At 44.1% G+C, this 13,625-nt stretch overlaps 1 long non-coding RNA gene across 2 annotated transcripts in view; it reads left to right on the forward strand.

Moving 5' to 3' along the window:
• LOC120920187 overlaps nucleotides 1–12,770 on the forward strand; it is a 57,004-nt gene extending 44,234 nt beyond the window's left edge. For both annotated transcript variants that reach the window (XR_005744693.1, XR_005744694.1), the window contains one exon: nucleotides 12,058–12,770. This is a non-coding gene — a long non-coding RNA (uncharacterized LOC120920187). The remainder of the gene's footprint in view (nucleotides 1–12,057) is intronic.
• Nucleotides 12,771–13,625: the final 855 nt, after the last annotated feature.

The following is a 13,625-nucleotide window of genomic DNA, read 5'->3' on the forward strand; positions in this document are numbered from 1 at the left end:
GGTCGGGCGGGTCATTCTGGGAATGTACAAAGGCTGATTATAGTGCCACCGTTCACACACTCAGAAAGAGAAGTAAACATATAAATTAAACAGTTTGCATTTAGTATCACTTTAACTACTTCCCTACCAGGCTAATTCTGGCATTTCTCTTCAACATATAAAAATCATAATTTCTTGATCATACATTACAGGACACAGAGTCTTAATTACTTAATGGGTTATGTAGTCACCACAGGTGATCAGACACTGGCAATCCCAATTAAAATTGAGTTCCTCCCCTATATAACGCCTCCCAAATGGAGAGTACCTCAGTTTTTAGGCCAGTGTTTAGGGTGGTTGGTCACGTTCAACATGTGCTAGGAAGAAAAATGCTCTTTTGATGGTCTGACTGCGGAGACCTAGGAGCTATAACCGGATCCATACCTCGGGCCGATATCAAAAGCCTAAGATGGTTGGTATCCGGGCCTCGTGTAAAGAAGAAACAAGGTTTGCCTTTAATGTCTCTTTGTGGAGGTTTGGGCTCTGGGATCCAGACTTTGGTGTACTAATACATCTGTGGCACGAAAAGTTTCTGGCAGAGTCATCTACAGGTCCAGGTATGAGGTTTTCTCTAATGAAACCCTTGATAAACCTGAAGGTTGGCCCAACTTGCCCGCCGTGATGGGTGAAAGCTGGAACTACTTTTAGTAACTTTCCTGCGGCGTGGATAAGGTAAGAGGATAATTTTATTTGATATTATCTTCTGTAAGTAGGATGTTTTTCCTGGTTTTCACCACTGGAGGGAGTAAGTGCAACCTGGTGTTTTTCTTACATAAGCCATCCAGGATACAAGCTCAGTGAAGTTGGTCAAATTTAAACACCACTCGCCTCCTTCTGCTGCAGGCTCTGCCACAATAACGCATATAGGGGTCCATAATTATGCCCCCAGTAACCTCTCCCCCCTTTTCCTCGCCTCCCAGGCGCCGCCATGACAGCAGCATGTGTGCGCGCCGGAAGCGCACTTTAGCTGTCTGAAGTGAGACATGGATAGGGGGAGGGCCGTGGTTGCTAGTGCCCATGCGCAAAGGTGGGACACCTGTGTGCAGGCACCAAGAGGCTGGTTTTAAAAGCCCAGCACGCCAGAGCCTTCTGTAAGTGGCATGGACACAGAGCTGTGGGCTGTAAGCATCCCTGTGGATTGAACCAGGCAAACCTAGACTCCTACTCGGCATCAGGTTGTGCAGTGAGCTGATATTTTTTGTGTATTGTAAGACTATAGCATAACAGTGATTGTATTTGTGGATAGTACCTTTGCTTTGCAGTAAGGACTATGTCCCCGAGAAGAGGGTCAAGGGCCCGTAAAAGGGGCACCAGAAAATCCTGCGTACGGCTAAGGATTCTGAGTTTGCCTGCAGTTTACCATCCCCCTCTGTTAGCCTGATGGCAGCCTCACAGGATGAGCCCCTGTCCGGTTTTGCAGCTTCTCCTATGGCAGCTCCTGCATACGTCACTAAGGACGCTTTAAAAGTTGCTTTGGATGGCTTGGAAGGAATGATTGCTACTATTATCGCAACCTTGAAAGGTAGCAGAAAACGGGGTAGATCCCCTTCATCTGCTCTGGCTCTCTCATCAGAGGCGCCTTCTGAGGGTCAAAAATCCCTCTCTGGAGATGGGGATCATGTGCAGTCTGAGGACTCGAGGATGAGAGGATTTCTTCTACCTCTCAGTCGCTAAAGATGCAGGTGCAATATTATGCAGAAATGATGCGTGCCACTTACAAATTGCCTCCTGTTGAAGCTTCTAGGCCCTCTGTTTCCTCTTTAGGATCTCGGAAATCCCTGCAGGCTGCATGCTCCTTTCCAGTTCATCCCTTGCTGGATGAACTCATGTATGATGACTGGGTTCACCCAGATAAACTGTTTCTCCTCCTAAGCAGTTTTCCCTCCTTTATCCTATGGAGGAATGTTTCTCTAAGAAATGGGGGGTACCTGCTATTGATGCAGCTATATCTTGTGCAAACAAAAACCTGACCTGTCCTATAGACAATGCGCAGGATTTTAAGGATCCAACTGATAAAAAGCTGGAGTCCCTATTAAAAGCCTCCTCTTCCATGGCTGGGGCTGTAGTACAACCTGCAGTTGCAGCCATTGGTGTATGCCAGTTCCTCCCTACAGAGGAGATTGAGGTTTATGAGGACCTTCCTAAAGCCTTGTGTTTTGCGATTGATGCGATTATGGACTCTGTTCAACAAGCATCCCGCTTCAATCTCCTGCAGGTACACATGCGCAGGTCTCTTTGGTTAAAACATTGGGAGGCCGAGGTTTCTTGCAAGAAGTACTTGGCAGCATTCCTCCTTGGGGAGAACGCCTCTTTGGGGATGACCTGGATAAATACATCTAAAAGATTACCAGAGGCAAGTCTACTCTGTTGCCGGTTAAGAAGAGTAAGCTTCCCTCATTTAAATGACAAACAAAACAGACAGCGCCAGAATTACAGAGTGAAAAGATATGAACACATAGAGGCATGTGAAACCAAAAAATAAAATAATAATAAATAGATATGTCAATAGTAAAAATAAATGGAGTTGATAAGCAGCTGGAAGGATATACACATCAGGAGTGATGTGAAGGGGTAAAGCAAACCAAGGAAATTCTTCAGAGTATCGCTACAACAAAAGAGGATGTTGAAGTCCCACAATCATGTAAGTAAGAAATTTATTAAAAATATGTCTCAAGAACAAAAGTCTCCAAATTTCCAGCTTTGTAATGCAGGATATGCAAAGTACAATGTAAGCAGTTCCACGTTGTCGTGCACCACCAAAACAGTTAGCCGCAGAGCCAATACAAACACTGGAGCACTTTTGCTGAGCCAATACCTCTCCCACAGGCAAGGCGTCTCACGTGGAGTGAACAAACCAATAGAGTTCAGCATCAAACGTGGGCGATGTTCTGCGCTCTTACCATGACCCTGATGGATGTGTGGGCGTTCCGGCGAACAGGCTGTACAGGACGTCTCACTGACGCTGAACTGAGGGCTCACAGAGTGCTGATGCAGGATAGGATGGAGGGTTGGAGGCTTGACCCATGCAAACTAGATGGGCGGGATGCCGAGTTGGTAGACTGGAACGATGTCTCAGAAGATCTGTGTAGTGCGCGGTACGGAGGTGCTGCACGGGCTGGAGACAGGAGATGGTTGCTGCTACAAACTAGGACGACAAAGCCCTTTGTCAGGTCAATAGGAAGTAGCATTGGCTTGGCCTCATCCCACATGTACCTGTCTCTTATAAATAATTCCCACAATGCTACTTCCTATTGACCTGATGAAGGGCTTTGACCCGATACATGTCGTCCTAGTTTGTAGCAGCAACCATCTCCTGTCTCCAGCCCGTGCAGCAACTCCGTACCGCGCACTACACAGATCTTCTGAGACATCGTTCCAGTCTACCAACTCGGCATCCCGCCCATCTAGTTTGCATGGGCCAAGCCTCCAAATCTCCATCCTATCCTGCATCAGCACTCTGTGAGTCCTGTTACCGCCCCTCCGTTCAGCGTCAGTGAGACGTCCTGTACAGCCTGAGTGGAGCGCGCGTCCTGATTGCCCACAGTGCACAGGGACTTACAGCGTCCTCTCACCCACGGCCGACCGAACTCCCCGTTCGCCGGAACGCCCACACATCCATCAGGGTCATGGTAAGAGCGCAGAACATCGCCCACGTTTGATGCTGAACTCTATTGGTTTGTTCACTCCATGTGAGACGCCTTGCCTGTAGGAGAGGTATTGGCTCAGCAGAATTGCTCCAGTGTTTGTATTGGCTCTGCGGCTAACTGTTTTGGTGGTGCACGACAATGTGGAACTGCTCACATTGTACTTTGCATATCCTGCATTACAAAGCTGGAAATTTGGAGACTTTTGTTCTTGAGACATATTTTTAATAAATTTCTTACTTACATGATTGTGGGACTTCAACATCCTCTTTTGTTGTAGCGCTACTCTGAAGCATTTCCTTGGTTTGCTTTTCCCTCATTTAAACATACTCTTTCTCCAGCCCCTGGAACCTCATTTTCCAGGCAGTGGAGACGGCCTCCCCAGTCTAACTCTAGGGGAAAGGCCCAGAGCCAAGCCCAAGGGCAGAAAAGGACTTGGGGTTCAAAGTCTAAACAGACCCCCAAAACTTCCCTATGAAGGGATGCCCCCGCTCCGCCGAGTGGGGGGAAGGCTGCTGCAATTTGCAAGCGCCTGGCTGAACGAAGTTCAGGACAAGTGGGTCATCTCCACAGTGTCCTCAGGCTACAAGCTGGAATTCAGAGAACTTCCGCCACCCCGTTTTCTGAGATCAAGAGTTGCCAAAGATCCAGAAAAAAGAAGGCCTTTACTGTTGGCCTTGGATCACCTGTTGTCCCAAGAGGTAATCTTGGAATTAGCCCCAGAGGATCAGGGATCAGGATTCTATTCAAACCTTTTTACGGTTCCAAAACCAAACGGGGATGTCAGATCTATCCTAGATCTGAAAAGCCTGAATCAGTTTCTGAACATTCACTCCTTCCGCATGGAGTCTGTTCGTTCAGTTGTTTCCACCCTTCAGGGAGGAGAATTCCTGGCATCAATAGACATCAGAGATGCATATCTACATGTGCCAATATTCCCCGCTCACCAAAGATTTCTAAGGTTTGCGGTGGATCAGCGCCACTTTCAGTTTGTGGCCCTTCCTTTGGGGCTGGCTACAGCACCTTGAGTGTTCACAAAAATACTGGCCCTGGCCCTAGCAAGGCTAAGGGCATGAGGCATAGCAGTAACAGCCTACCTGGACGATTTGTTGATCATCGATTAGTCCGCCGCACGCTTGGGTCACAATGTGCACAGCACAGTGGAATATTTAGAGTGCCTAGGCTGGGTCCTCAATCTGGAGAAGTCTTCCTTGCAGCCTCAAAGAAGGCTGGAGTACTTGGGCATGATTATAGACACGTCCTAAAGCAAGGTATTGCTTCCCAGGCAAAAGCCATAGAAGACTTGGTCCGAGTGATAAAGGCAAAAAGAAGGCCTTCCATCCGGCTATGCATGAGATTATTGGGAAAGATGGTAGCCTCATTCGAAGCTGTGCCTTACGCCCAGTTTCACTCATAGCCGTTACAGGGCGGAATTCTGTCAGCTTGGAACAAAGATGTTTAGACCCTGGATCTTCTCATGGTCTTATCTCCAAAGGTTCACCAGAGCCTCAATTGGTGGTTGCTCCCCCAAAATCTGTCAGAAGGATAATCCTTCACCTGGAAAGTGGTGACCACAGACGTCAGACTTCTAGGTTGGGGGGCAGTTCTAGAAGAAGCATCTGCCCAGGGGAAGTGGTCCGGGGCCAAAAGGCTCCTACCCATCAACATTCTGGAGATTCGGGCAATTCATCTAGCCCTCAAAGTTTGGTCTTACAGACTGCAAGGTTGGCCGGTTCGGATTCAGTCCGACAATGCTACAGCCATGGCCTATATCAATCACCAAGAAGGCACCAGAAGTCTGGATGCCCAAAAAGAGGTGAATCACATCCTGGCCTGGGCAGAAAGGCATATTCCTTGCCTATCTGTGGTCTTCATTCCAGGGGTAGAAAATTGGCAGGCCAGCAGCTGAGACAAGGAAAATGTTTCAGATCATATGTCAGAAATGGGGTACCCCATATGTGGACCTGATGGTCTCCAGGTTTGACGCAAAGCTGGACAGCTTTGTGTCATTAACACAAGATCCCTGTGCTCAAGTGTCAGATGCCCTGACAGTCTCATGGGATCAGTATTCCCTGATTTATGCATTCCCTCCAGTTCCGCTTCTCTCACGATTCCTTCAGAGAGTCAAGAGGAAAGGAAAGCCAGTGATTTTGGTCGCCCCAGCTTGGCCCAGGAGACCCTGGTATGCAGAAATCGTAAGGATGGCAGTAGGAAGACCCTGGATTCTCCCTCTGCGCTCAGACCTACTGTCGTATCCTGCCTTACAAAGTCTAAATTTGATGGTTTGGCTGTTCAGACCCACATTCTGAGGAAACGTGGGCTCTCAGGGCCAGTCCTATCCACTCTGGTTAATGCTAGGAAGCCGGCCTCCAGGCTCATCTATTACAGAATCTGGAAGGCATGTTTCCTGGTGTGAACCCAAAAGATGGCATCCTAGGAAGTATGCCATTAATAGAATTCTTGCCTTTCTTCAGTTGGGCCTAAATATGAAGTTGGCTTTGAGAACTATCAAGGGCCGAATCTCGGCCTTGTCGGTATTTTTTCAAAAACCATTTGCCTCTCATTCCCTAGTCAGGGCCTTTGTTCAGGGTGCACTGCGTTTGAATCCGCCAGTTAAGTCTCCCGTGTGCCCAAGGGATTTGAATTTGGTATTATCTGTTTTACAGAAACTACCTTTTGAACCTTTACACCAGGTTTCTCTAAGTCTGTTGACACAAAAACAGTTTTTTCTTGTAGCCATACAGGGAGTGCAGAATTATTAGGCAAATGAGTATTTTGACCACATCATCCTCTTTATGCATGTTGTCTTACTCCAAGCTGTATAGGCTCGAAAGCCTACTACCAATTAAGCATATTAGGTGATGTGCATCTCTGTAATGAGAAGGTGTGTGGTCTAATGACATCAACACCCTATATCAGGTGTGCATAATTATTAGTCAACTTCCTTTCCTTTGGCAAAATGGGTCAAAAGAAGGACTTGACAGGCTCAGAAAAGTCAAAAATAGTGAGATATCTTGCAGAGGGATGCAGCACTCTTAAAATTGCAAAGCTTCTGAAGCGTGATCATCGAACAATCAAGCGTTTCATTCAAAATAGTCAACAGGGTTGCAAGAAGCGTGTGGAAAAACCAAGGCGCAAAATAACTGCCCATGAACTGAGAAAAGTCAAGCGTGCAGCTGCCAAGATGCCACTTGCCACCAGTTTGGCCATATTTCAGAGCTGCAACATCACTGGAGTGCCCAAAAGCACAAGGTGTGCAATACTCAGAGACATGGCCAAGGTAAGAAAGGCTGAAAGACGACCACTACTGAACAAGACACACAAGCTGAAACGTCAAGACTGGGCCAAGAAATATCTCAAGACTGATTTTTCTAAGGTTTTATGGACTGATGAAATGAGAGCGAGTCTTGATGGGCCAGATGGATGGGCCCGTGGCTGGATTGGTAAAGGGCAGAGAGCTCCAGTCCGACTCAGACGCCAGCAAGGTGGAGGTGGAGTACTGGTTTGGGCTGGTATCATCAAAGATGAGCTTGTGGGGCCTTTTCAGGTTGAGGATGGAGTCAAGCTCAACTCCCAGTCCTACTGCCAGTTTCTGGAAGACACCTTCTTCAAGCAGTGGTACAGGAAGAAGTCTGCATCCTTCAAGAAAAACATGATTTTCATGCAGGACAATGCTCCATCACACACGTCCAAGTACTCCACAGCGTGGCTGGCAAGAAAGGGTATAAAAGAAGAAAAACTAATGACATGGCCTCCTTGTTCACCTGATCTGAACCCCATTGAGAACCTGTGGTCCATCATCAAATGTGAGATTTACAAGGAGGGAAAACAGTACACCTCTCTGAACAGTGTCTGGGAGGCTGCGGTTGCTGCTGCACGCAATGTTGATGGTGAACAGATCAAAACACTGACAGAATCCATGGATGGCAGGCTTTTGAGTGTCCTTGCAAAGAAAGGTGGCTATATTGGTCACTGATTTGTTTTTGTTTTGTTTTTGAATGTCAGAAATGTATATTTGTGAATGTTGAGATGTTATATTGGTTTCACTGGTAAAAATAAATAATTGAAATGGGTATATATTTTTTTTTGTTAAGTTGCCTAATAATTATGCACAGTAATAGTCACCTGCACACACAGATATCCCCCTAAAATAGCTAAAACTAAAAACAAACTAAAAACTACTTCCAAAAATATTCAGCTTTGATATTAATGAGTTTTTTGGGTTCATTGAGAACATGGTTGTTGTTTAATAATAAAATTAATCCTCAAAAATACAACTTGCCTAATAATTCTGCACTCCCTGTATACTCAGCAAGGAGGGTATCGGAATTGGCGGCTCTTTTGTGTAAAGAACCGTATATGATTATTCATGAAGACCGGGTGGAGCTGTGTCCTCACCCAACTTTCTTACCTAAGGTGGTTTCAGGTTTTCATCTGAATCAAGATATAGTCCTACCATCTTTTTTTCCAGATCCGCAGTCTGCGGAGGAAGAGAGTCTACACTCTCTCTAGATGTTGTAAGAGCGGTAAAGGTTTATCTGCAAGCTACGGCTCAGATAAGGATAACTGATTGTCTGTTTATTCTGCCACAAGGCCCAAGAAAGGGCCAGGCAGAGTCAAGATCCACTATTGCAAGATGGATTTGACAAGTCATTATTCAGGCCTATGGTTTAGAAAAGAAGATCCCTCCTTTTCAGGTGAAAGCACATTCGGCTAGAGCAGTTGGTGCTTAATTGGCAATGCATCACCAGGCCTCAATGGCTCAGATCTGTAAGGCTGCTACTTGGTCTTCGGTCCATACATTTACTAAGTTCTACCAGGTAGATGTGAGGGGGTATGAGGATGCCGACTTTGTGCGTAGTGTACTGCAGGCAGCAGTATAGATCCTCTGGCCCGATGGCAGTCTTGTTCTGATCTGTGTCTCCCTCTCCTCAATTTTAGTATTGCTATGGGACATCCCATTAGTTGATTAAAGGCTCTGTGTCCTGTGATGTATAAGCAAGAAAATAGGATTTTTTAATACAGCTTACCTGTAAAATCCTTTTCTTGGAAATACATCACGGGACACAGAGCTCCCTCCCCTCTTCGGAGTTTAACGTGGAACACTTATTCCTTTGCTACAAAACTGAGGTACTCTCCATTTGGGATGGGTTATATAGGGGAGCAACTCAATTTTAATTGGGTTTGCCAGTATCCAATCGCCTGTGGTGACTACATAACCCATTAAGTAATTAAGGCTCTGTGTCCCGTGATGTATTTCCAAGAAAAGGATTTTACAGGTAAGCTGTATTAAAAAATCCAAATTTTTTTGCTAGAAAATTTCTCAGAACCCCCAAACATTATATATATTTTTCGGCCCTAGAGAATAAAATGGTGGGTGTTACAATTTTTTATGTCACACGGTATTTGCGCAGTGATTTTTTTAATCACAATTTTTTTGGGGAGAAAATACACTTTAATTAATTTAATGCAAAAAAATATATATATATGACCCAAAATCTCCACTTCACACTTTAAAAATGTTTTCAGGTTACCAGTTAAGTGTAATGCCACGTACACACGACCGTTTTTCGGGTTCTAAAAAAGGACGTTTTTAATGGTCTAGAAAAAACTATGTTTTTTTCAACCCGATCATTAAAACGGCCTTGCCTACACACGATGCTGAAAAAAAATGCTCTAGCAAAGTGCGGTGACGTACAACACGTACGACGGCACTATAAAGGGGAAGTTCCATTCGGATGGCGCCACCCTTGGGGCTGCTTTTGCTGATTGTGTGTTGGTAAAAGACGATTCGCGATTTTCAGTCTGTTACAGCGTGATGAATGTGCTTACTCCATTACGAACGCTAGTTTTACCAGAACGAGCGCTCCCGTCTCATAACTTGCTACTGAGCATGCACGTTTTTTGCTTCTGTTGCAATGTCCTTGCCAACATTAAGGGGACATGATTAGGTAGGAAAATTGATTTTCCAAAATTTAATGTTAAAGTTGGATAGGTTACCGAATATATACACTTCAATCATAATTGCTGGTAAAGACGTCTGTGGGGCAGAAAGATAAAATAATAAGTCATCCACATACGCCGAGTCTTTGTGTTCAACAGATCCAATACATATCCCTACTATCTCTCCATTTCTTCTAATCTTACACAAAAAAGGCTCCAATATCATAGAGAATATTAGGGGGAAGAGGTGGAACCCTTGCCTCATACCATTCCGTATGTTAAAATATTCTGACAATGTGCCATTCACTTTTACCCTTGCTCTTGGGTCTGTATACAAGGCTGTTACCTATTGCATCATACAGTTGCCTAGGCCCACCTCTTTAAGCACTTCTATCATAAAGCCCCAGTTCACCCTGTCAAATGCCTTTTCGGCATCCATTGACAGTACGGTCCTTGGGGTCTTATGAGGGCCGTGTTGCATCCAATAAAGGATGTCCCCGGATCGTATTATCCATCGCCTCGCGTCCTTTTTATGAATCCTGTCTGATCTGGGTGAACTAATTTACCCATGTGTTCTTGAAGTCGAAGGGCCAGGATCTTCGCTAAAAGTTTGGTATCGGAATTGAGTAGAGAAATAGGCCTATAATTGACACAGTATTGTGGATCTTTCCCCCCTTTCGGTAGTATAACAGCAGGGCTTCTGGGGGTAATGGACTAGAAGCATTAATTGAAATAAAATAATGACATGATGGTGGCACTAACTCTGAAGAGAATTTTTTATAATATGTATTTGTCAGACCGTCCGGGCCCGGACTTTTACCTATTGGTAAACTGCTATTGCTCCACTCAACACTTCTACTGTAATTGGAAGTTCTATTTCTTCAATAACTGTGTTGGATAATGTAGGCATTGATGCCTCTTTAATATGCTTTCGCATCTCCTCTCTTTCGTTGTTTCTCCATGTCCATGTATGTATATAATTCATTACCAAAATTTGGAAGCAAGCCTATGAAAAAAGTCTGTCACTAAAAATGAAAGAAAATAATACTGAAGATACCTTAGACCAGGGTTCACTAAATGCCGGACCCGCACTGAGTTGGGCAGCACCCGCCCTCTGTCCTGATGTGCAGCACCTTCCGCCATGCTCGCTGTGGGGATGACAGCGGTGGCCGGGTGGGAGACCAGAGAGAGAACACCTAGCTGCTATGTACCTCTACCCTGGTAGGACTGTGCAGGGGGAGCTAAATGATGAAAGGGGGACTGTGATGTAAAGGAAGAGAGGGGGACTATGACTGCAAGGGGCACTATCATGTGTAATGTATAAGGCCCCTTGCACACGGGCGGACCATTCAAATCCGCCTGTCAGTTTTTCCGGCAGACTTGAACGGGCGCTTCATAAAAGTCTATGGAGCGTCGGATGACAGCAGTGACCATGTCCGCTGACATCCGATCCGCTAAAATCAGACGTATGGCGATACAACGCCATCCGTCCTGGCGGATCGGATCGGGTGAGATCTGATGAAAATGGACATGCTGTCCTTTTTTGTCTGATCTCTCCATAAACAAGCAGTGGCGCTCGACAAGCCCCTTCCCGCTCAGTGAGCAGAGAGGGACCTGTCATCCGCCGGCTCAGCGGAGATCAACGGAGAGATCTCCCGCTGGGCTGGCAGACGCCGTTGACGCATCCGCCCTGTGGGAATAAGGCCTAAAGGGGACACTGATGTAAAGTGGGAGCTGTAATGGGGGGTTTGTGATGTGAAGAAAGGCTGAGGACAGTGATGTACAGAGGAGACTGTCATAAAAAACATGGGCCTCTGCCTTAAAAACATTTTACAAACTGGACCCCTGTGAATTTTAATTTGAGACTTAGACCTTCTCTGTAACTGTTCATCATCTGGTATTAGTGATTTTAACCATTTTGTAAGACGTATGTATGAAAGACCATTCATTTTATTCTCAGGGTAGTACTAATGGCTGAAACGCCTGGAAAACATTAGGCGGTTCAATATATATAGAGATTTAAAAAAAAATTATGGTTTAACAATATTCAATCTTTAAATCGTATGCATGGCTTAAATTTAAACAGAATTTTGGAAATTTTAGATTGACTTAGGAAAAAGCATTGCCATGGTGACAGGTCTGGCGACTGCCAAATTGAACAGGTTCCATAGTGTACTCACATAATTTATTTTAAGTTGGCATGATCTAGTGCCTGCACAAGTCAGCAGCTCCCATAGTCTACCCTCACAAATGGTCAGCTCATAATTGACAGGAATCTCCACCTTATCCACTAAGCACAAACGTTACTTATTTATAGCGAAGTATGAGTGCATGTGAATACCTGTTGCAAGATACTGCTTGTTTAGTTAGTTGGTTTAATAAATCTTAAATGAGTATATGCTTAACCTTTTTTCCTTTTTTCTTTCCTTAGGTCACTAGCAATGATAAAAGAACAAGATAAAGTGTTCTTGAATGGATAATGGAACCCATTTCATGTAAACCTGTACACATCCTCATAAATTAGTATGTATTGGAAGAATGTTAAGGTCTGATGGAAATAATACCGTTACAGTATGAACAACTCAGTGCTGTGACGTTACCTCACTGGTCCGGTAATATGCTTCTCATCAAGAAAAGTGCCAGGAAATGTGATCTTCTGAATGACTATGCCAACAGATTTGACGAGCATGAAATCCATTTACTTTGCGGCATGCTCTGCACTATTAATTTGATTCCAGTACTATATAAACACTTGGCCATGGAGAGGATATCTAGTGGTAATACATACTGACCTAATGAGGAGTAATAATCTTTGACTTGTTTTGTATTTTCATAACCCCGCATCTTGTATTTTTTTTTTTTTTTTTTTAGGGGGTGATTCATGTTACAGAAAGGGTTAAACCTATAGGGTGCAGGAATTGCCACAAAATATTGTGCAACTCAATATGGCAGCAACAGTTGGGTAGATAAGTGTCACTGAAGGACCATTGTCAACATGGCAGGATGGATTTGATTTACGAACACTGGTTTGTGATATGCGACTACAGAATCTTGGGGACAAAGTTGAATTTCCAGGTATTTCTTACACACAGGATTCTGATTTATTTTTCGTTGGTCGAATATTAAATATGTCAAGATGCTGTGTTTTTTTTTTTTTTTTTTAGCCCATGATCAATTTTTTCTAGTGAAATTACCTTAAGTTCAATTCCAATTTTTTTAAACAAGCAACTGAAAAGAAACCTCTTACAATGAATATTGTTGGAAGGAGCGAACAGAACAAGGCAAGCTGGTAAAGATAAAACAAAAAACATAAAACTCGTTTTGGTTCAAATCCCTTGAAAAGTTTACAATATGCTATCATTAGCCTCAATTCTCAGGTTTCCTTACAATGTAAACATTTTATTATCATTATCTTACACTCTACTGGTACAGATTAACCTTTGTCTGCCTAAAAAATATGCTATCCGCAGATACATCATATAGCGCATATTCACCTTTTTCCTGTATTGTTATGGAAAACATAAAATGTGGTATGTGGTATTAATATATAAATAATATTTTTTTTCTGTTTTTTTATTTTAAGGACAAGGAAAAAAGTATTTATTTCTAAAAATTGCCCAGCTCATCCAGATACATCACACCTTCACCTGTGTAGGTTGTATGTTTGGAAAGTCTTATGAGAAATGTTTCTTGAAAATTGGGTTTTCTAGGGCTATTTCGCTTGTTTGATTTATTTTGATTTAAAAATAAATCAAACAATCTTATAAGCATAAACACTGTAATAAGTGAGTCTGTAAAAACCGGGTATTATCCATGGAATGCTCTTGTAAGGCTGGGTTCACACTAGTGTGGACTGGATGTGGGTTTCTCTGCATCCAATTCGCACAGCAGGAGATTGTAACCGACTCGCTATGACGTTCACATATCTCCGCAGCGACTCCAGTGCTATTTGCACAGGAACCCTGTGCATCTTTTGGTTCATTTCAGGACTAAATTCAG

The sequence above is a fragment of the Rana temporaria genome, chromosome 13 (assembly GCF_905171775.1).
Source record: "Rana temporaria chromosome 13, aRanTem1.1, whole genome shotgun sequence".
Lineage (NCBI taxonomy): Eukaryota > Metazoa > Chordata > Amphibia > Anura > Ranidae > Rana > Rana temporaria.